The sequence below is a fragment of the Triticum aestivum genome, chromosome 7B, assembly GCF_018294505.1.
Source record: "Triticum aestivum cultivar Chinese Spring chromosome 7B, IWGSC CS RefSeq v2.1, whole genome shotgun sequence".
Lineage (NCBI taxonomy): Eukaryota > Viridiplantae > Streptophyta > Magnoliopsida > Poales > Poaceae > Triticum > Triticum aestivum.
This window is the reverse complement of record NC_057813.1, coordinates 118,722,173-118,746,806: the sequence shown is the minus strand read 5'-3', so window position 1 is coordinate 118,746,806 and position 24,634 is coordinate 118,722,173.

Genomic DNA, 24,634 nt, shown 5'->3' with positions numbered 1-24,634 from the left:
AAATTTTGTTTCGTATGCTTGAGCCGCTCATGTTTCCACTAGGTCTGCCTATATCTTCCATGCTAGGTGGGTTATTCTCAAGAGGAGTGGACTCTGCTCCTCATTCACGAGATAGGGCCGGTAACCAGGATGCCCAGTCCCATGATCCAAAAAGATCAAAGAAAATCAAAATAATTAAACAAAACTCCCCCAGGATTGTTGTTAGTTGGAGGCACTCGTTGTTTTGAGCAAGCCATGGTTTGATGCTTGTTGGTGGTTGGGGGAGTATAAACTTTTACCATTCTGTGTGGGAACTACCTATAATGCATGTAGTATGGAAGATACAGCCATCTCATAGTCGTTGAGTTGACAACAAAAGTATGTCGCCCAAAATGTTATTCAATCTCTATTTTAAAATCGAGCTCTGGCACCTCTACAAATCCCTACTTCCCTCTGCGAAGGGCCTATCTATTTACTTTTATGTTGAGTCATCACCTTCTTATTAAAAAGCACCCGCTGGAGAGCACACTGTCATTTGCATTCATTATTATTGGTTTATATTGGGTATGACTGGATCTCTTTTACCATGAATTATAATGTTAATGTTTAGTCAGTCCTTGATCTTTAAAGGTGCTCTGCATTTATGTTTTGCGGTCTCAGAAAGGGCCAGCGAGATACCATTTTGTTATATCATGTTATGATTGTTTTGAGAAAGTGTTGTCATCCGAGTTTTATTATTATCGCTCGCTAGCTGATTATGCTATTGATATGAGAAGTTATGAGACCTAAGTGTTATTGTGAGTATGGTTAGTTTATAATATTTTAGAAACCTGAATGATGGCTTTGCATGTTTACAACAACAAGAGCAAATAGAGTTTGTAAAAGTTTTTCTTTATCACTTTCAGTTTATCAACTGAATTGCTTGAGGACAAGCAAAGGTTTAAGCTTGGGTGAGTACATATGTCTCCAACGTATCTACTTTTCCAAACACTTTTGCCCTTGTTTTGGACTCTAACTTGCATGATTTGAATGAAACTAACCCGGACTGACGCTGTTTTTAGCAGAATTACCATGATGTTGTTTCATGTGTAGAAAAACAAAAGTTCTCGGAATGTCCTGAAAATCCTCAGAGGCACTTTTTGGAAAATATAAAAAATACTGGAGAAACAATCAAGACCAGGGGGCCCACACCCTGTCCACGAGGGTGGGGGCGCGCCCTCCCCCCTGGGCGTGCCCCCCTGTGTCATGGGCCCCCTGAGGCTCCGCCGACCTCAACTCCAACTCCATATATTCTGTCTCGCGGAGAAAAAAATCAAAGAGAAAGTTTCATCGCGTTTTACGATATGGGGCCGCCGCCAAGCCCTAATCTCTCTCAGGAGGGCTGATCTGGAGTCTGTTCGGGGCTCCGGAGAGGGGGATTCGTCGCCGTCGTCATCATTAACCATCCTCCATCACCAATTTCATGATGCTCACTGCCGTGCATGAGTAATTCCATCATAGGCTTGCTGGAGGGTGATGGGTTGGATGAGATTTACCATGTAATCAAGTTAGTTTTGTTAGGGTTTGATCCCTAGTATCCACTATGTTCCGAGATTGATGTTGCTATGACTTTGCTATGCTTAAAGCTTGTCACTAGGGCCCGAGTGCCATGATTTCAGATCTGAACCTATTATGTTTTCATGAATATATGTGTGTTCTTGATCCTATCTTGCAAGTCTATAGTCACCTATTATGTGTTATGATCCGACAACCCCGAAGTGACAATAATCAGGATACTTCTCGGTGATGACTGTAGTTTGAGGAGTTCATGTATTCACCATGTGTTAATGCTTTGGTCCGGTTCTCTCTTAAAAGGAGGCCTTAATATCCGTTAGTTTCCACTAGGACCTCGCTCCCACGGGAGGGTAGGACAAAAGATGTCATACAAGTTCTTTACCATAAGCACGTATGACTATATTTGGAATACATGCCTACATTACATTGATGAATTGGAGCTAGTTCTGTGTCACCCTATGTTATAGCTATTACATGAGGAATCGCATCCGACATAATTATCCATCATTGATCCATTGCCTACAAGCTTTTCATATATTGTGCTTCGCTTATTTACTTTTCCGTTGCTATTGTTACAATCACTACAAAACCCAAAAGTATTGCTATTACTATATTTACCTTTTATTACTGTTACCATTACTATCATACTACTTTGCTACTAAATACCTTGCTACAGATACTAAGTTATCCAGGTGTGGTTGAATTGACAACTCAACTGCTAATACTCAAGAATATTCTTTGGCTCCCCTTGTGTCGAATCAATAAATTTGGGTTGAATACTTTACCCTCAAAAGTTGTTGCGATCCCCTACACTTGTGGGTCATCAAGAGGCAGTACTTCATCAAGTTCTACTTTCCTCCCACTTACTTCTTTCGAGAGAAACTCTTTCTCTAGAAAGGACCCGTTCTTAGCAACAAAGATTTTGCCTTAGGATCTGAGGTAGAAAGTATACCCAATGGTCTCCTTAGGGTATCCTATGAAGACACATTTTTCCAACTTGGGTTCGAGCTTTTCAGGTTGAAGTTTCTTGACATAAGCATCGCATCCCCAAACTTTTAGAAACGACAGCTTAGGTTTCTTCTCAAACCAGAATTCATATGGTGTCGTGTCAACGGATTTAGACGGTGCCCAAAGTGAATGTAGCTATCTCTAAAGCGTATCCCCAAAATGATAGCGGTAAATCAGTAAGAGTCATCGTAGATCGCACCATATCCAATAGAGTGCGATTACGATGTTCAGACACACCATTACACTAAGGTGTTCCAGGCAGTGAGTTGTGAAACAATTCCACATTTCCTTAAGTGCGTACCAAACTCGTGACTTAAATATTCTCCCCCACGATCTGATCGTAAGAACTTTATTTTTCTGTCACGTTGATTCTCTACCTCACTCTGAAATTCCTTGAACTTTTCAAAGGTCTCAGACTTGTGTTTCATCAAGTAGACATACCCATATCTACTTAAGTCATCAGTGAGGGTGATAACATAACGATAGCCACCGCGAGCCTCAATGCTCATTGGACCGCACACATCAGTATGTATGATTTCCAATAAGTTGGTTGCTCGCTCCATTGTTCCGGAGAACGGAGTCTTGGTCATTTTGCCCATGAGGCATGGTTCGCACGTGTCAAATGATTCATAATCAAGAGACTCCAAAAGTCCATCTGCATGGAGCTTATTCATGCGTTTGACACCAATGTGACCAAGGCGACAGTGCCACAAGTATGTGGGACTATCATTATCAACCTTACATCTTTTGGTATTCACACTATGAATATGTGTAACATCATGTTCGAGATTCATTAAGAATAAACCATTGACCAGTGGGGCACGACCATAAAACATATCTATCATATAAATCGAACAACCATTATTCTTGGATTTAAATGAGTAGCCATATCGCATTAAACGAGATCCAGATACAATGTTCATGCTCAAAGCTGGCACTAAATAACAATTATTGAGGTTTAAAACTAATTCCGTAGTGTTGGGGATATAACTATTTGGTAAGCCGCCCAGGAGGGGCCGGGTTACGCAAAGAAGACTCATGAGAAAGAAGCCCAAGACCAAGCATGAAGATGGCGGTTCAATAAAGGGTCTAAAGCCCACCAGTGACTTGAGGCCCGTTGTAGTAAACCGCCATAATGGCATGACTTGTATTATAAGGTAGATTTAACTAGTCACCGAGCCGGACACTGTTTATGAGACGGCCGAGACTCTGTAAGCCGTAGGGCGCCAACCCGTATATATAAGGGGGCGACCCGCTAGTGGCTAAGGGTAAGAAACAACTCATCGAGAACCGGGCATAGCGTATCTCGCTCCCTGGTCATCGAAACACCAAGCAATACCAACCCAACTAGACGTAGGCCTTACCTTCATCGTAAGGGGCCGAACTAGTATAAACCTCCCGTGTCTCTTGTTTCCTAGTTGCGATGGCTCCACGATTAAGTCCTTTCGCTAGGACATCTGACCTGACAATTCCACGACAGTTGGCGCCCACCGTGGGGCCAGCGCACGATGGATTTGAGTTCTTGCAGGGCAACTTCGAAGGGCTCAAGGGATACGCAGTGGGCCGGATGACCAAGAGTCGTCGTGGCAAGATCTACATCAACGACGAAGGCTGGGGCCCCGACGCCAGCTCAATTGAGTACGGGTACCGGGTCCCCTTCGGCGGAATCCACATCTTCATCGGCCGGATTGGTGAGCCGGGCCCTGAGCCGGACAACTGCACCGACCTTGTCGAGACGGCTCAGCGTGCAAGACCCACTCGAGTCCAACTCGGCATGAAGCGTGTCTTTGTGGGCTGCATCCACGAAGAAGAACGTTCTGAAGGATCTGAAGATGGTGGTGAGACGGTCGTTCTCTCCGACGGTGATTCGTCCGCCGGTTCAACAGATTCGCTGTATCAAGTGCAAGATGGCATGCTTGGGGGCTGTTCCGATGGCTCCAGTATTCCGGAGCCCTATGAGTCGCCAAACTGGGCAGGAGTCTTCATGGCTGGGACTCAACCCGGCCAAAATTCTACAGCCGCTGCTGCAATAACGTCCGGGTCAGGAGTGGCCGGGGGAGGAGGCCCTGTGCGCCCACCGACTCAGGTGCTAATAGATCTCATGGATAAGCTTACGTCCCTATTAACCGCCACGGTTATTCCGGCAAATAAAGATGAGCATGACATGGAGGTGGCACAGGTGCGCGAGGAATGCTCGGGCCAAGGAGGCCTTGGCAGCTGAGGACACCAGGTTAGCCACAGAACGGGCGGCTTTGGATGCACGGGCGCAGCAGCTCCAGTCAGAGGCTTTCCAGCTTACGATGAGCCTGAACGCATCTAATGAGGTGATGTGAAGGAGGCACCAGAAAACTCAATCCCGTTTGCCTCCGACTTATGACCCTCGGACTCTTTTCGCTACACCCGGAGCCGGCCCAAGTCACCCGTCAGATGCAAATCAGTTTGTGACAGCCGGAGCAGGAGAACCGGCTCAACCTCGGGAGATGGCACCTCCTCATGGGAACATGGCGCCGCCCCGTTACGTACCGATATTGCTGGGTCACTTTTCCAGCCCCATGGAGAACTTAATCGCAACATCGGCGCGTTTGGCGGCTCTCCCAGTTTACGGTGATGATCCGACAGCGGTGGAGACCCAGAGGATCAGGGAACTTGTCCAGACGGCCCTGGCGTAGCAAGAGACTTATTCTTATAGCCGGGACATGATTCATTCGACTCCTCTGCCTTGGTTATTACCGCCTCGCCAAAACCGGAGTCCGAGTTACAGCAGGCACATGGAGTCAGAAGCTTTGTCAAGCAACGCCCAGCGCCGGAACCAGCCCGGTGGCTATAACCCGGTACAGGATCGGGTACGTCAAGAGAACGAGCGGGCGGCTCAGGTAGCGGCTCAACAGATGGCTCATCAAGATTTCCCAGAGTATCCGATGACTTCTATTGAGACAGGAGTTGCTACTAGAACTGGTGGTGTTGCTTGTTTGGTGCCGACTCTGCGTAATGTACGCCTACCCAAGGACTTCAAAGGACCTCGAAAGGTGCCAAATTACACGGCCGATTTACATCCTGGAGCATGGATCGAAAGTTATGAGATGGCCATGGAGCTGTTAGAGGTCAGCGACGCAGTAATGGCTAAATACTTCACTATGATGTTAGATGGAACGACCCTGTCCTGGTTAAAGGGCTTGCCACCCAATTACATTAATTCGTGGGCAGAGCTAGAGGATCGTTTCATCCAGAACTTCAAGGACACTTGCAAGCAATCTATGTTGATTGTGGATTTGACAAATTGTAAGAAGGAGGAGGGTGAATCCACGACTCACTGGGTACGCCGGGTCAAGGAGATAATACATTCATCTGACAAGATGGATGCTGGCTCTGCAGTCCGTATGTTGGAAAAGAACTGCCGCTTTGTGCCACTAAGACAGAAACTGGGGCACCTTAAGCGTGATTGCAACGATATGGGTACACTGATGGCAGCTTTAGTCAAATACGCCGACTCTGGTAGTACCAAGGATCCCGCGTCCGATGAGGACAAGACAGGGGTGGGAAAGAAGAACGATAAAGGAAAGAGTCAGCAGCATAACCTGATGAATCAAGGGGGTAATAAGCGCAAGGCGGAGGGTAACCCGGAGTTTGTAGCCAACGTCAATGCACAGGGTAACAATCAGAGACGTAAGGGCAAACCACCCCGATCTGGCGGGTCAGGCCCATCTCTTGAGCAGCTACTCAACGAGCCGTGCCCGAGACACGGCACCCGGGAACGACCCGCCACCCACTTATGGAAAGATTGTGAGATCATGAAGGCTTTTAAGAATTCCAACATGTTTTATGGCAATCATGGGTCGGGCGGCGGCTCAGGAGCTGGCGGTTTTCATGGCCCGGGTGGCGGTTCAAGTTCTGGTTTTCAGGGACATCAGGGCGGCTATAATCAGCAGCAATCTGGTCAAGGGGAACAACAGCAGCAGCAGTCAGGTTATCAAAGCCATCTGAAGCAGCTGAATAGTGGGTAGTATCACGTGTTTACCACTAGCTTGTGCAAACGTGACCAGAAGGTTCATAAGAGGGCTGTAAATTCTATTGAGCCGGCGGTTCCTCGTTATTTGAGGTGGTCAGAACAACCCATTGTGTGGAGCAGGGAAGATCACCCCATCCGGGTTGATAATCCGGGTCAGCTAGCCTTGGTGGTAGCACCTCAGGTTGGTGGATATAAATTCACTAAGGTACTCATGGACGGGGGTAGCAGTATCAATATCCTCTATTATGAGACCTTTCGATGCATGGGGTTATAAGACATCCAACACTGTTTTTCATGGAGTGGCCCCTGGTAAGTCGGTGTACCCAGTTGGCAAGATTGAACTGGAAGTGGCTTTTGGAGATGAGTATGACTCCAGAGCTGAAAAATTAACCTTTGAGGTGGTCAAAATCAGGAGTCCATATCATGCTCTATTTGGACGGCCGGCTTATGCCAAGTTCATGGCACGGCCGTGCTATGTTTACCTGCAGCATTAAGATGCCGGGTCACAAGGGTACCATCACCGTGCATGGAAGTCGAAAGGTAGCCCTGGAATGTGAGGAGGGCGACGCGGCTTATGCTGAGTCTGTTTGTGCAGCGGACGAACTGAAGTTTTATCAAAACAACGTTGACCCGACAGATATGACCTCTTTGAAGAAGCCAACCACCGAGCATGACTCGGCGATGAAGTTTAAGTCGGCTGCTGAAACCAAGCTTGTGGATTTCAATCCGGGTGATTCATCTAAGCAGTTCAGCATCAGTGCCAATTTGGATCCTAAATAGGAAAGCGCTCTCATCGAGTTCATCCGTGAGAACCGGGACATCTTTGCATGGAAACCTTCTGACATGCCAGGTGTACCGAGAGAACTCGCTGAGCACACTCTCAATATTGATTGGAAGTATAAGCCGGTCAGGCAGTTTCTTTGACGGTTCAACAAAGAGAGGTGGAAGGCTATTGGAGAGGAAGTCGCCCGGCTCTTAGCAGCTGGGTTTATTGTTGAAGTTTTTCACCCAGAGTGGTTGGCTAACCCGGTGCTCATGCTCACGAAGAACGGCACCTGGCGGATGTGTGTGGATTACACGAACTTAAATAAGGCTTGTCCGGCTGATCCCTTTGCTCTCCCCCGTATTGATAAAATCATTGATGCTATGGCGGGTTGTGAGCGTTTGAGCTTTTTGGATGCTTACTCTGGTTATCATCAGATCAAGATGGCAGTTAAGGACCAGGAGAAGACGGCTCTCATCACTCCGTTTGGAGCCTTCTGTTATGTATCTATGCCATTTGGGCTCAAGAGTGCTCAGGCGACTTATCAGCGATGTGTACAGAACTGTCTCCATGATCAAATTGGGTGCAATGTTCATGCTTATGTGGATGATATCGTGGTGAAGTCCAGAGAGAAGGAAACCTTGATATCTGACCTGAAAGAGACCTTTGATAATCTCTGGGTTTATAAAATGATGCTTAACCTGTAAAAGTGTGTATTTGGTGTACCTGCAGGCAAGCTCTTGGGTTTCTTGGTTTCAAACAGAGGCATTGAAGCTAATCTGGAGAAGATCAAGGCAATCACCTCTCTGGCTAAACCGGTGTGCATCAATGATGTTTAGCGACTGGCGGGTCGTGTTGCTGCTTTAAGCCGGTTCATAAGCCTTTGTCTGGAGTGATGCTGCTAATACTGCCTTTGAAGATTTAAAGAGACAGTTGTCTGAGCCACGGTCCTTGCGGCTCCCATTGATAAAGAGCCGTTGCTGTTATATGTGGCTGCTAATTCATGAGCCATCAGTGTCGCCATCGTGGTGGAGCGTAAGGAGGCAGGCAAGGAGCATCCGGTTCAACGGCTGGTTTACTACATCAGTGAGGTGCTCATTGAGTCTAAGCAAAGATATCCACATTGGCAGAAACTTGTTTACCGAGTGTTCATGGCAAACCGGAAGCTGAAGCAGTACTTCCAAAGTCATCCTATAATGGTGGTAAGTTCCGCCCCTTTGGGAGACATCATTCAGAACAGGGAGGCCACAGGATGAATCGCCAAGTGGGCTATTGAGCTTGGGCCCTATGGTTTGAAGTATATGCCACGTACAGCTATTAAATCTCAAGCCTTGGTGGACTTTATTGATGATTGGACAGAGATGCACGCACCTGAGGAGAAGCCAGATAACACATATTGGACTATTCACTTTGATGGGTCCGGGCAGTTAGAAGGCTCAGGGGCTGGAGTTGTTTTAACTTCCCATCGAGGTGACAAATTTCGTTATGTGCTCCGGCTTATGTTTCCCTGTACTAACAAAGCAGCTGAGTACGAGGCCTTGCTCCATGGTCTTCGGATGGCCAAAGATATGAATTTGAGCCAGGTAAGGTGCTTGGGCGACTCAGATCTCGTGGCTCAACAGGTGTCAGGCAAGTGGGACTCCAAGGATCCCCTTATGGTGGCTTACCGTCGTGAAGTAGATGTTGTGGCTAGGCACTTCAAAGGTTATCAAGTAGAGCACATTGATCGAAGGAAGAATGAGGTGGCTGATGCGTTAAGCCGGTTGGGATCTCAACGTAAGCCGGTGCCGCCTAACACCTTTCTCGACGTCTTGCATAATCCTTCTGTCAAGGTACCTACAGAAGAAGAACTAGCAGTGCCAGACCCGGAGGCACAACTGATGGCTGCCCTTCACATCATCCCGGATTGGACATTGCCATATTTGGTCTACATGACCCGGGGAGAGTTGTCTGAGGATGAGACCTTGGCGAGACAAATCATCAGGCGGTCCAAATCTATGACGATTGTTAATGGCGAGTTACATCACCTCAGTGTCACGGGGGCATTCCAACGTTGTGTGTCGCCTGCGGAGGGTCAAGAGATACTTCGTGAGATCCATGAAGGAGATTGTGGTCATCATGTCAGCTCAAAATCTCTTGTGGCCAAGGCTTTCCGTCATGGTTTCTATTGGCTGACGGCTCATGCTGATGCAGAGGATCTAGTCAGCAAATGTGACGGATGTCAAAAATTCTCACGACGAGCTCATGTGCCGGCTCAAGAGTTGAGGATGATTCCAATTACTTGGCCATTCACAGTCTGGGGGCTTGACATGGTTGGACCTTTCAAGAGGTCTAAGGATAAAAAGACACACCTCCTGGTGGCAGTGGATAAGTTTACAAAGTGGGTTGAGGCAGAACCGGTCAGTAAGTGTGATGCAGCCACAACAGTTCAGTTCATTAAAAAGGTGATCTTTCGTTTTGGTTTTCCACACATCATCATAACTGATAATGGCACTAATCTCTCCAAGGGTGCCATGGAAGAGTTCTATCAACGAGAACATATCCGACTTGATGTTTCGGCTGTAGCTCATCCTCAATCCAATGGTCAAGCAGAAAGAGCTAATCAGGAGATCCTGAAGGGTATTAAACCACGGCTCTTGGTCCCCTTACAACAGACTCCGGGTTGTTGGGTGGAGGAGTTACCCTCTGTACTGTGGAGCATCAACACTACGCCTAATAGATCCACGGGTTATACACCTTTTTTCATGGTCTATGGAGCAGAGGCAGTCCTGCCAAGTGACATCCGGCACGGCTCACCCCGTGTGGCGGCTTACGTTGAGGCTGATAACAAAAAAGCTCATCAGGATGCACTTTACTTGTTGGATGAGGAGCGAGACTTGGCAATAGCCCGCTCGGCGATTTACCTGCAAGACCTTCGTTGCTATCACAGCCGCCGGGTTAGAAGCGGAACCTTTCAGGAAGGCGACTTAGTGATCCGGCTCATCCAGGATTAGTCCGATATGCACAAGCTATCCCCTCCTTGGGAAGGACCCTTTGTGGTCAGCAAGAATCTGAACAACGAGTCATACTACCTCATCGATGTTCGAGAGCACAAAGACTCACGTAAGTCGGGGGAGGAGACCCGCCGACCGTGGAATATCGCCCATCTTCGGCCATACTATACTTGAGCCACCGGCTCTCAAGATGTATATATTTTGACGATGTATATATTATATAAAGCAATAAAGCAGGACCTTTGTCCTTTTTTTACCCTCAAAGGTCTATATGTCTTTTTTATCAGATGATGGAAACAACCAACAGGGAGTGGATCATATCTGAATCCGGCTTTCCCTTTGGTCCCGCTTATGATCATATCTGAATCTAGCCATGATTACTTGGGGGCTTCCTGTTCAAACATAGGTCATATTCGAACCAAAGAGAACATAGGTGTCGATACCCACTTGATCGGCATAGTGCCAAACCCACTCGGGGGCTTTTTGATCATATTTGAATCATAGCTTAAGCCCTTTGGGTCTGACGTGGATCGTATTCGAATCAGCGTCATTAAACAACTCTTATGGTCACTTGGGGGCTTCCTGTTCAAACATAGGTCGTATTCGAACCAAAGAGAACATAGCTGTCGATACCCACTTGATCGGCATCGCCAAAGCCACTGGGGGCTATATGATCGTATCTGAATCTTAGCTTATCCCCTTTGGAACGGTTTACTGATCGTATTCAAATCAGAAGCCTTTGAATGTTGTTATCATCCATTATACCTCATAAGTCTAAATTATTTGGCTATCTTGAGACCTTCTTGAAAGCACTATGAGATGGTTTTTTGTTCTTCCGGCTTAATATTGATCACCCCAGGTTATTAAGTGTCAGGTGAACATTATATGTTCCAACCTTCAGGTGTTGGATTTACCTGCATGATGTAGGTCATATAAGCAGGCGGGATCATCAAAAGGATCGCAGGTATATTATTGTGATTATGTTTAACAAATATAATCCTAACCCGGCCTTTATATGATGTTTTGGTTTGCACTCTGGGTTATCAATACCTTATGTGACCCTGATGCGATAAACCGCCAAGGGAATTTTTGCTTGTTTTATATGTAGGATAAGGCAAGAAAATTTGACATCAAGGAGATAAAAGTTCATTATAAGCTGGAAGTATATAGCGATGGCAGCTTATGAAAGTACTAAGCGCCATGAACATGCGCGAAGGCATGACAAAATTGAGAGGTTTTTTCTACCCTATTACAAGACTCCCCGAGTCTGAATAATGAAGCATTGTTTTGCAAAGTCATAAACGCCTGGCGGTTCACTCCTTTGGTGGGATTGAATACTCCGGGTTATCCTTCTCCGCTTCTCCGTCAGCTTCTTTGTCCTGGAAAGTTGACGAGGCCCAGTCAATGCCGCTCAAGGATTCAAACTCGGCTTCATCATCTATTAAACCGGCTGGGGCCACTTCAGGGGAAAAGGTATGCTTACGAGTTGGAGGGATCAGGCTGACTTCATCATAGGGAGGTGTTGGGATTCTCCGGTTCTCGCTATCATAGCCCGGCTGATACTTGGTAAGGTCCGTACCGTTCCCAATGAGAGTAGCCACGGGGCATATATCTTTGACACAGGCGGTGAAATCCTGTTCATCAAATATGGTCCCATCTTCTTTCAGACTCGGGTATCCAAGAGAGAGGTCGGCCGGGTCTAGCTCTGGAATCCATGCTTTCGCCCGCTCAACGCGGCTATGGCCCCGGCTCTTGCGGACGCCCTCCTTAGATCTTGGACCCGTTGAGGTAGTGAAGCAAGCCGTTTCAGCACGTCTTGCGGGAGGTGAGGAACATCATCTGATAAAGCTACAACGGCCAAAGCACGTTGTGACCCGGTGTAGAGCTGTTCCACAAGAGTATAAACCGCCTTCAGCTTGATCAACATGTTCTGCTTGAGGTTTGTGCTCCTAGGGCCTGCGTTATTAAACATAAGGTGAGCCGGAGCTGACAATTGAAGTAATCATTGAAAGGAGGTGAGGGAGTCCTGCATTAGGGGGTGTCCGGATGGCCGGACTATGACCTTTGGCCGGACTCCTGGACTATGAAGATACAAGATTGAAGACTTCGTCCCGTGTCCGGATAGGACTTTCCTTGGCGTGGAAGGCAAGCTTGGCGATTTGATATGAAGATCTCCTCCAATTGTAACCGACTCTGTGTAACCCTAGCCCTCTCCAGTGTCTATATAAACCGGAGAGTTTTAGTCCGTAGGACGAACAACAATTATACCATAGGCTAGCTTCTAGGGTTTAGCCTCTCTGATCTCGTGGTAGATCAAGTCTTGTACTACCCATACCATCAATATTAATCAAGCAGGAGTAGGGTTTTACCTCCATCAAGAGGGCCCAAACCTGGGTAAAAACATCGTGTCCCTTGTCTCCTGTTACCATCCGCCTAGACGCACAGTTCGGGACCCCCTACCCGAGATCTGCCGGTTTTGACACCGACATTGGTGCTTTCATTGAGAGTTCCTCTGTGTCGTCACCTTTAGGCCCGATGGCTTCTTCGATCATCAACCACGGCGTGGTCCAGGGTAAGACTTTTCTCCCCGGACAGATCTTCGTATTCGGCGGCTTCGCACTGCGGGGCAATTCGCTTGGCCATCTGGAGCAGATCGAAAGATACGCCCCTGGCCATCAGGTCAGGTTTGGAAGTTTGAACTACACGGCCGACATCCACGGGGACTTGATCTTCGACGGATTCGAGCCGCGGCCGAGCACGCTGCACTGTCACGAGGGGCATGATTTAGCTCTGCCGCCAGACAACGCCCAGAGCGTCGCTCAGGCGCCCGCTCCGACCATTAGCTCGGAGCCGACTGCGCCAATTCAGGACGGACGGTTGGACGCCGCCCCAGGAGCCGCAATCTCTACGGCGATAGAGCCAAACACCAGCCTAGTCCTTTGCGAGGCCTATGACTCCAGGGTGCCGGACTCCGTTCCGAACTCCGAATCTCCCGCACCCCTTCCGATCGAACCCGATTGGGCTCCGATCATGGAGTTCACCGCCGCGGACCTCTTTCAGCACTCGCCCTTTGGCGATATCCTGAATTCACTAAAGTCTCTCTCTTTGTCAGGAGAGCCCTGGCCGGACTATGGTCAGCATGGTTGGGACGCGAACAACGAAGAAATTCGAAACCCACCCACCACCCACTTCGTAGCCACTGTCGACGATTTAACCGACATGCTCGACTTCGACGCCGAAGATCGACGGTATGGACGTCGATGAAGGAGACGACCAAGAACCAGCACCTATAGGGCACTGGAAAGCCACCTCGTCATATGACATATACATGGTGGACACCCCCAAAGTAGGGGACAGCGATGAAAAACGGAGGACGAACCCTCCAAGAAGCAACCCAAGCGCCGACGTCAGCGGCGCCGCTCTAAATCCCGCCAAAACAAAAACGGCGAGTCCGACACCAGAGATAACAACACGCCGGACAGTGCCGAAGACAACCCCCTCTAGCAGGATTCAGCGCAGGAGAACGAAGGAGCCAGCCCGCATGAGAAAGCTACGGACAGGGAGGTCCAGGACGACAATTGTATGCCTCCCTCAGACGAGGCAAGCCTCGACAACGATGAATTCGTCGTGCCAGAGGATCCTGTCAAACAAGAGCGTTTCAAATACAGGCTTATGGCCACGGCAAGCAGCCTCAAGAAAAAACAGCAGCAACTTAGAGCTGACCAAGACTTGCTAGCAGACAGATGGACCAAAGTCCTGGCGGCCGAACAGTATAAACTCGAACGCCCCTCCAAGAGCTACCCAAAGCGCAGGCTGCTACCCCAACTTGAGGAGGAAGCAACTAAACCTACATCACCAGCGTACGATTCGCCCGATCGGCCACCCCGTGGCCGCGACAGAGAGGCCTTCCGGCCCTCGACCCAAGCCGCACCCCGGCACCGCTCAAAAAATACCAGAGCACGGGGAGACGCAACAGACCTGTGAGACATATTGGAGGATAAGACAAGGCAAACAAGATCGATCTACGGATCACGTGGGCACCCCACGTCACTTGACGATAACCGTCATGCTGGATATGATAAATACGGCCAGGCCGAACACAAAAGACAAAGCTCATCCGAGCTGCGTCGCGATATAGCCCAGTACAGAGGCGCCGCACACCCACTATGCTTCACAGACGAAGTAATGGATCATCAAATCCCTGAGTGTTTTAAACTCGTAAACATCGAATCATACGATGGCACAACAGATCCCGCGGTATGGATCGAGGATTATCTCCTTCATATCCACATGGCCCGTGGTGATGATCTGCACGCCATCAAATACCTCCCGCTCAAGCTTAAAGGACCAGCTCGGCATTGGCTTAACAACCTGCCAGCAGAGTCAATTAGTTGCTGGGGCGACCTGGAATCCGCGTTCCTTGACAACTTCCAGGGCACTTATGTGCGACCACCAGACGCCGATGACCTCAGCCACATAATCCAGCAGCCAGAGGAATTGGCCAGACAATTCTGGACATGGTTCCTAACAAAGAAAAATCAAATAGTTGACTGTCCGGATGCCGAGGCCCTTGCAGCCTTCAGGCACAACATCCGAGACGAATGACTTGCCTGACACCTAGGACAGGAAAAGCCGAAATCTATGGCAGCCCTCACGACACTCATGACCCGCTTTTGCGCGGGAGAAGACAGCTGGCTAGCTCGTAGCAATAACATAACCAAGTGCCTTGGCAATTCGGATACCAAGGACAACAACGGCAGGTCACGTCGCAACAAGCAGAAGCGCCGCATTAACAGCGACAACACTGAGGATACAGCAGTTAATGCCAGATTCAGAGGCTCTAAACCCGGTCAGCGGAACAAGCCATTCAAAAGAACCCCCCGGGCCCATCCAGTTTAGACCGGATACTCGATCGCTCGTGCCAGATACACGGCACCCCCGAACAACCAGCCAACCACACCAACAGGGATTGTTGGGTGTTCAAGCAGGCATGCAACTTAAGTGCCGAAATCAGAGACAAGGGGCTGCATAGCAATGACGAGGAGGGGCCCCGACTGCCAAACAACAGAGGACATAAGGGTTTCCCCCCGCAAGTGCGGATGGTGAACATGATATACGCAACCCATATCCCCAAAAGGGAGCGGAAGCGTGCTCTCAAGGACGTCTATGCGTTGGAGCCGGTTGCCCCGAAGTTCAACCCATGGTCCTCCTGCCCGATCTCTTTTGATCGAAAGGACCACCCCACTAGCATCCGTCACGGCGGATTTGCCGCATTGGTCCTAGACCCAATCATTGACGGATTTGACCTCACTAGAGTCCTCATGGACGGCGGCGGCAGCCTGAACCTGCTTTATCAGGATACAATGCGGAAAATGGGTATAGATCCCTCAAGGATTAAACCCACAAAGACAACCTTTAAAGGAGTCATACCAGGTGTAGAAGCCAGCTATACAGGCTCGGTTACACTCGAAGTGGTCTTCGGATCCCCGGATAATTTCCAAAGCAAAGAGTTAATCTTTGACATAGTCCCATTCCGCAGTGGCTATCATGCCCTGCTCGGACGAACCGCATTTGCGAAATTCAATTCGGTGCCGCACTACGCATATCTCAAGCTCAAGATGCTAGGCCCTCACGGAGTCATTACGGTAAATGGAAACACTGAATGCTCCCTCCGAATGGAGGAGCACACGGCGGCCCTGGCGGCGGAAGTTCAAAGTAGCCTATCAAGGCAATTCCCCAACCCGGGTGTTAAGCGTCCGGACAACGTCAAGCGCGCCCGAAGTAACCTACAACAAAACCGGCTGGCATGCTCCGAGAAAGCATAGTAGTGCGGCCCCAACCCCAGCCCTCGCCAGATGGCGATAGCTGTACCACGCGTACATAACTATGCTCTGGAAATACCATGGGCATAAGGGGAGGGGCACAACTACGGCACTCCCAGAATGTGGCTTAACCGCACTAAGGGCTCCCTATTCTGTCGTTTCCTTTTTTATTTATTTCAGGACCCAACTATTCGGAAGGCCTGTCCGGCAATACACTCGCCGAACACACTATGCAACAGCCAGGGAGAGCACAAGCCACGTCAAATGTCCAAGTGGTGTCTATAACGAGCTAAATACCCGTTTTACTTAAAGGTCTGACAGCCTGCCCCTGGAGGGGGATATGTCAAATAATCCCACCCCTTGCTTACCGCACTATTTGTATCGTTCTGCTTTCATAGCAGTCCCCTTTAATAAACAATATATAGCTCTTATCTATTATTGCATTCATCTATTTTTATACAAATATGTTCAGTCATGACATTTTGCAACCGTACACTCTGGTACGGCCAATACACCAGGGGTTTCAGCACCCCATAATACGGTGTGAGAAGACCGAACACTCTCATGAGTGCGGCACCCCGAACTTATAGCACTATATGCATCGGCTCCGAATCATGTCTTGGGTCAATAGGTGGGTTTGCCCGGCTCCCATGTTTTGGTACCTTATGTTCCGCAATGTTGGCTAAGGTAGCGCTGGGAGAACTACTGTGATTGTGCCCCAGTTGAGGTGGGTTAACACCTCAGCGGAGAAAGCTAAAACTGACCGTCATGATAATGCGAGAGACCGGTCGTTGTTCGTGAGGTTTTTCGAGTCCTTAAAGACTTATGCTGCTTCGAGCGAGGAGCCGGATTTATCCGGCCCAGGCGTGGATAGCGCCCCGAACTCGGTCTTCCGAATACTAGGGGCTTCGCCGAAATTTAAAATTATAGAATTCTATGGCTAAGTGAGAGTGATAAAGCACTATAAGCCTGATGGCCTTGTTCGTTGTGCTGAGCGCCTCCCTAGATGGACCCAAGAATGGGAACAAGAGCGCTTAGGTTTATCCCGAACACCCCAGCACTCGTGGCACGGGGGCAGAAGCCGACGACTTGCATCTCTCAGATTTAATAAACGTCCGCACAGAAGGTAATATTTTAAATTAACAAGCGTTGCTTAGCGCATATGAACAAAGTTTTCAGCGCACAGGATAACAGATGCGAGTATACTCAAAAATTACATCTTTGGAGCATTCACCCGCTATAATGCGGGCACCCTTCAGGACGCCCTCATAATACATCTCGGGCTTGCGATACCCCTTGCCCAGCGGTGGAGGGTCCGTCACAAGCTTCTCGGCACCCATCTTCCCCCAGTGCACTTTAGCACGGGCAAGGGCCCGACGGGCACCTTCAATACAGACGGAGCGCTTGATAACTTCAATCCAGGGACAAGCATCCACCAGCTGCCGCACCAGACCGAAGTAGCTCCCAGGCATGGCTTCTCCTGGCCACAGCCGAACTATGAGGCCCTTCATGGCCTGTTCGGCCACCTTGTGGAGCTCGACCAGCTGCTTCAGTTGGTCGCTCAGGGGCACCGGATGTCCGGCCTCAGCATATTGAGACCACAACACCTTTTCCGTCGAGCTCCCCTCCTCGACGTGGTAGAACGCGGCAGCATCAGACACACTACAGGGCAGATCGGCGAACGCTCCTGGAGAGCTCCGGATTCGGGTAAGTAACAGATAATTCACTTTTATATGCTTGCTTTGCATAAAGAATGTCTTACCCGCCGCTATCTTCTTTATCGCCTCGATCTCCTAGAGGGCCTTCTGGGCTTCGGCCCTAGCGGTTTTGGCACTCTCAAGAGCCAAGGCAAGCTCGGACTCTCGAGTCTTCGAGTCACGCTCCAAACTCTCGTGTTTCTCCACGAGAGCCTGGAGCTCTAGCCGCACCTCTGCCACCCGCGCCTCCTGTTTCTCTTGCTCGGTGCGCTCCAAGGCCGCACTGTTTTCCGCCTTGGACACCGCCTCCTTCAGGGTCACCACCTCGGTCATGGTCCCTGCAACATTCACGTTGGTCCTGTCATTATTTGCAACCAGGTATTTATGTATACATTTACATAAGGTATTACGTACCCTCCTTGTCCTCGAGCTGTTTCTTGGCACGGCCGAGCTCGTTCTCGGACCGCTCGAGGCTCTTCTTCAATGTATCGACCTCCGCAGTCAGTGCGGCAGAGGTCAGCAGCGCAGCCTGCATTCCCATATTGACACATTTATGTTAGACTCCTGCGTATATCTTTTTAGATCCTCAGCTCGCCTTTTCTTTTCGAACGCCGAACTGAGCATCAGGGGCTACTGTCTATGTGGTAACATTTTTATATGTTTTACATACCTCGAAGCCTGTTAGCAGGCTGGTACAGGCTTCTGTTAGTCCGCTCTTGGCGGACTGAACCTTCTGAATCACCGCACTCATAACAGTGCGGTGCTCCTCGTCGATGGAGGCGCCGTTAAGCACCTCCAGCAAGTTGTCCGGCGCCTCCGGTTGGACGGAGGCCACCGGCGTCGTAGGCACGCCTTTCTTACGAAGGCGCCGCCTGCTGGTCTCTGGAACCGTTGTTGGTTCCGGAGCGGTGTCCGGCCCAGGGCCGGACTTAGATCCCTCTGGGGTTTTACCCCCTTTAGGCCTGGAGTCCGGGAGGTCACCTTGTGGCGCCTCCAGGACCACCTCCTCCTGGTTTAGCCCCTTTTGGGACTCCACCTCAGCATCGTCTGTAGGGAGAGGGGAGGAGGCCGTCGGAAGTGAAGCGCTATTCACATCTGACGAGTCCAGGGAGCCACTCGACGAATCACCGAGCTGAGCCCGGGGCGGACTGCATAATTGAATTCAGCGTCAAAAGGTGCCATACATCAGAGGAGCGCCATAAGTTATTCTGGTATCTGGATACTTACGATTTCGCCAGGGGCTTGACCCTAGATGGCCATTCCTCCCTGCTGTCTTCGGCATCGGAGGCGTAGTCCGGCAAAAGGGTCCTCTCCTTCTTGGACCCTCCGCCCCCCCCCCCCCAGTTGGGGCGGCTTTACTTTTCTTTCCTCCCCTTGCTAGAGGGGGAGAGGCTTCTTCTTCTTCTTTTCCTCCTCCTCGTCCTCAGAGGCGGAGGGTGCTTCGGGGTTGTCGGGCGATGAATCCGACACCACCATGCGCCGGGAACTCTTTCGGCTCCCCGTGGCCTTCTTCTTGGCCTTCTTCTCCGGCACCACGTGAGGTGCCGGAACCAGCAGCTTCGTCAAGCGCGTGTCTGCTGGGCCTTCGGGCAAAGGGGTCGGGCAGTCAAACTGTCCGGATGTCCTCTTCCAGTCCTGTCAAAGGAGCAGGAGTTTAGATCCTGCATGGAATCAAACCATAAAAATCAAGTGTCTCGAGAAAGACTAAAGGAGAGCTTACTTCGGTGGCTTGGTGCTTGGCGCAGAATCCGCGATCCTCTGTGACGGGTGGGGAGACCTCGGAGCTCTTGAATAGCACCTTCCAAGCGTCCTCGTGCTTTGTGTTCAAAAGCCGGGACAGAGTCTGGTGCTGGGCCGGGTCGAACTCCCACAAGGTGAAGGCCCGTCGTTGACACGGAAGAATCCGGCGGAAGAGCATGACCTGGACCACGTTGACAAGCTTAACCTTCTTGTTCACCAGGTCTCGGACGCAGGTTTGGAGTCCGGTCACCTCTCCCGGACTACCCCATGACAGGCTCGTCTCCTTCCAAGATGTGAGCCGAGTGGGGATGCCGGATCGAAATTCGGGGACCGCTGCCCATTCAGGGTCACGTGGCTCGGCGATGTAGAACCACCCCGATTGCCATCCTTTGATGGTCTCTACGAAGGCACCCTCGAGCCATGTGACGTTGGCTATTTTTCCCACCATGGCGCTGCCGCACTCCGCTTGACGTCCACCCATGACCTTCGGCTTGACGCTGAAGATCTTCAGCCATAGGCCAAAGTGAGGCTGGATGCGGAGGAAAGCCTCACATACGACGATGAACGCCGAAATGTTTAGGATAAATTTTGGGGCCAGATCGTGGAAGTCCAGGCCGTAGTAGAACATGAGCCCCCGGACGAACGGGTGAAGGGGAAAGCCCAGTCCGCGGAGGAAATGGGGGAGAAACACGACCCTCTCATGGGGCCCAGGGGTGGGGACGAGTTGCCCCTCCTCGGGAAGCCGGTGCACGATGTTGTCGGACAAGTATCCGGCCTTCCTCAACTTTTTGATTTGCCCCTCCGTGACGGAGGAGGCCATCCATCTACCTCCCGCTCCGGACATGATTGGAGAAAGGTCGAGGCGGGAAGTGCCGACTTGGGCCCTGGAGTTCGAGTGCGCAGATGAACAAGCAAGGGAGGAAGAAGGCGTGAAGGGAAAGGGTGGATCATTATCCCCTTATATGGGTGGCCGAGATTATGAGCGCCCACCAGCCTAATAAAACTCGCTTATCTCCCAAGCGCCATGGTTAATGGCGCGGTTGGGTTACCCACGCCCGTATTGATGAGAATCCCGGAATAAGGGGACACGATCTCTGCTTTGACAAGATGTGCCAAGGAAACCACCTCGCTAAACGCGCTGAGGTGGAACAGTAAAACGACTCGAATAAAGGCCTGGCCATGGCGTGATGTCACACTGCGGAATACGTCAGCAGATTAGATTTGTGCAGATATTATTCTCTCTACGGTGGCATGTGGAACTTATTTTGCATAGCCGGACACTATCCTTGTGATCAACATCTTCTATGGAGAATTTGGAGGGGGAACCTGCCTTGCAATGCCGAAGACAATTTGCGCGCCGGACTTGTTGTCATTGAAAGCCTGGTTCAGGGGCTACTGAGGGAGTCCTGGATTAGGGGGTGTCCGGATGGCCGGACTATGACCTTTGGCCGGACTCCCGGACTATGAATATACAAGATTGAAGACTTCGTCCCGTGTCCGGATAGGACTTTCCTTGGCGTGGAAGGCAAGCTTGGCGATTTGATATGAAGATCTCCTCCCATTGTAACCGACTCTGTGTAACCCTAGCCCTCTCCGGTGTCTATATAAACTGGAGAGTTTTAGTCCGTAGGATGAACAACAATCATACCATAGGCTAGCTTCTAGGGTTTAGCCTCTCTGATCTCGTGGTAGATCAACTCTTGTACTACCCATACCATCAATATTAATCAATCAGGAGTAGGGTTTTACCTCCATCAAGAGGGCCCGAACCTGGGTAAAAACATCGTGTCCCTTGTCTCCTGTTACCATCCGCCTAGACGCACAGTTCGGGACCCCCTACCTGAGATCCGCCGGTTTTGACACCGACAGGAGGTTTGCAAAGATTAAGGTCTATATGAGTAACTTACCAAAGATTGCTGAGACCATTTGAGATATGTGGTGCTTTAAGTCGGATAGCTCCGTTGTTGCTTCTGCAAGTAATGCCTCTGCCGTCTCAGCCCAGGTCACTAGTGAAGCCTTTTCATCAGCCCGGATTTTCTTCTCTACCTCAAAATTCTTCTTCAACTTCTCTTGTTCAGAGACACTGAATTCAAATTTGGAGTTGGCCTTTTGAATTTCAAGTTCTTGAGCTGCCAGGCGGCTCTTCAAGTCAGTAGTCTTCGACTCAAATTGACTTATGGTGGCCTGTATTAATGTCGGGTTATAATCAGAATCATGGTAAGATAACATTAAGTCCCAAGCACTTTGCAAGCAAAGATACTTGACACTTGGGGGCTAATGTGTGCTGTAGACTTTTAACTTATTCTGCCGGTTCATGGAAATTAAGTCTCAAGCACTTTGCAAGCAAAGATGCTTGACACTTGGGGGCTAATGTGTATCGCAAGTTTAAGGTATCATGTTACAACCGGGTTAAGTATCTTATTTCTAAAACCGGACAAAGCGGTGCCAAGCAGTTTTCTAAGTCCACAGCATATTTATTCATAAGCAATAGACTTGGGGGCTGATACAGTAAGTATGATTCGGAAAAGTAGCATAAGTCATACCTCAGATTTTTGCTGTATTTGCTTCACCATGTCAATTTCAGGTCACGGCTGCTATGCACTTGATTGAGATAGCCAGAGACTATATCTCCAATACTCAAATGAGTATAGTCAGCGGTGTCTAGCTTGGCCTTTCAGCGTTCCAGAAGTTCCTCCTTAGCAGAACACTTGGCAAGGACAGTGGGTCGCCCTGGTTCGACAAAATGAGTCTTCACAATCTCAACGTCCGGATCAATTGTCTTGACCGGGCTAGGAGCTTTCGGGTTATCAGAGCTGTTGAAACTATCTTCGACGGGTGGATCAGAGGTTGGTGCTGGAATGTCATAGGCTGGTTCAGGCGGCGGCTGATGGGTAGAACTATCAGGAGCAGTAGCGCCAAGCTTCGGTTCAGTCACGATCGGGTTTCGGGACGGCTTACTCTTTTTTGCCCTCTTACTGGGCTTCACTTGCATGCTATGGACAAAGACAGAAGGATGAGTATAAAAGCATGGGTAAGGTAAAGCATAAGGTAAACAAAAATAAGTTACCCGGGGGCAGTTTTGAAAGCCGGCATGTTAGATTGCATAGACTCGCCGGAGGAAGGAGAGGTATCCTGATAATTGGAGTCAGATGAATTGAGAGGTTGGCGAAATAAACCCGCCAAAGGTAAAACAGAACGTAAATCGGAGATAACCTCAGTCCGACGCTTCCTGGTTACGTCAGGTAAGCCGGAGGAGAGCTTTACATCCTTGCTGTTCTGGGTCTATCGCCGGCTTTCAAACTGTTGTTGCTTCAAAAGAAATTGAGGATCTTGATAAGCTAGAGGATGTGAAAATCTTACTTTCCGGGGCACCCTTCAGATTTTTTGCTTTGGCAAAGGCTCTGCATCGGAGGAGATTATAGTTACCTCTTCGTCAATTGCTTGGCTGTTCCCCGTATCCTCCTAAAAGGATAGAATGTCAATAAAATAATGACAAAAGAGTCAGGAGAGTTAAGAATTACCTCTTCTTCATCATCAGAAGTGTCGTCCAATTTGAATAAATCTGAAGCGCTTGGCTTCTTCTTCCTTGAAGTTCCTATTTTGGCGGCTTTCCTTTCGGCTCTTTTTTCCGCTCTGGCTTGTTTGGCCTCCTCATGGTCATATTTGACCTTCCAGAAGTTGTCATCGACCTATGAAAAATGATAAGGGGTTATGAGTAAAAGCAAGATGTAATATATTAAAAAGTATTCACTGAGGTTGGTGACTCACACCAGGGGTCGGGTTCTTCTTGCAGAAGGGAAGTAAGCCAAAGGCATTACTAGTCACCGTGCCTTATTTCAACAACGATTGGATCATGGCCTCCACCACATCTTCTGGTAAGTCATCGGGGCTATGACGCAGTGGGTCATCCTTCTCGCCGGAGTAAGTGCACATTAAGCCGGGGCGGCGGCTTAACGGAAGCACTCGCCAAGTAACCCAGACTCGGACCAGGTCGATGTCGTCTAAGACATTTCCCAAAAGAGTTTTGATGCTTCTAATGGTGGGAGCAAGTGGCAGACGTTCAACAGTAGTCAGTTTATCCGGCAGCGGGTGGCTGGACTCAAGGCGCAGGGCGCGGAAGCCGGGTAGAGGATTTTCCTCAGCCGGAGAAGTGTCTTGACAGTAGAACCATGTCTGATTCCAATCCTTTGGGTGACTCGGTAGTTCAGCATAAGGAAAGAGGCAGTCTCTCCGCCGCTGAATCGAGATGCCACCGAGTTCAAGACTGGGCCCGTTGGCACATTCATTCTGTCGGTTTAAATAGAACAACTCTCTGAATAAAAGTATATTGGGCTCTTCTCCAAGGTACACCTCATAGAAGACTTGGATGTTGCAAATGTTTGACACGGAATTGGGCCCGATGTCTTGAGGTCTGAGGTCAAAGAAATGCAAAACATCCCTGAAGAATTTTGAACCGGGTGGAGCGAAGCCCCGGTTCATGTGATTAGTAAACACGATTACCTCCCCCTTTTTGGGTTGAGGCTTCTCCTCTGACGGGTTAGGAGCACGATAAGACATGACCTCCTTCGTCTTGGGCAGATGGCCGGATTTCACAAAATCAGACAAAGTGCTCTCTGTAACAGTGGATTTAACCTAGTTGCAGGTCACGGGAGCTTTGGGAGCCTTGGGTGCCATTATGTAAATTGAAGCCTATGACAAAATAAGAGGTTCCGGTTCAACTTTAACCCGGAGGAAAAAAGTTTAAGTTTATTCAAGATGACGGCTTAAGAAGGGGCCTAATGACATATGACTGATTATACCTGATTGCCTAAGACGCTATGGGAATCAGTAACAGTTAGAAGTTATATTAAGTTGCCAGGAGCTGGCAAGGCTGTCAATTAACATTGTCTATTTTAAACCGGCAATGAGGGCCGCTGGAGTTAAATGGGCTTAACAGAAACAGGTTTCGCAGTTGGCGGATATTATTTTGGATCAAACAGGTGCACGAAAGGAAAATATTCTAGACCTAAAACTAGTACAAATAAGTTCATCAGTGCTAAACAAGGCTTCTGTACAGAGAAAAGGAATCTACT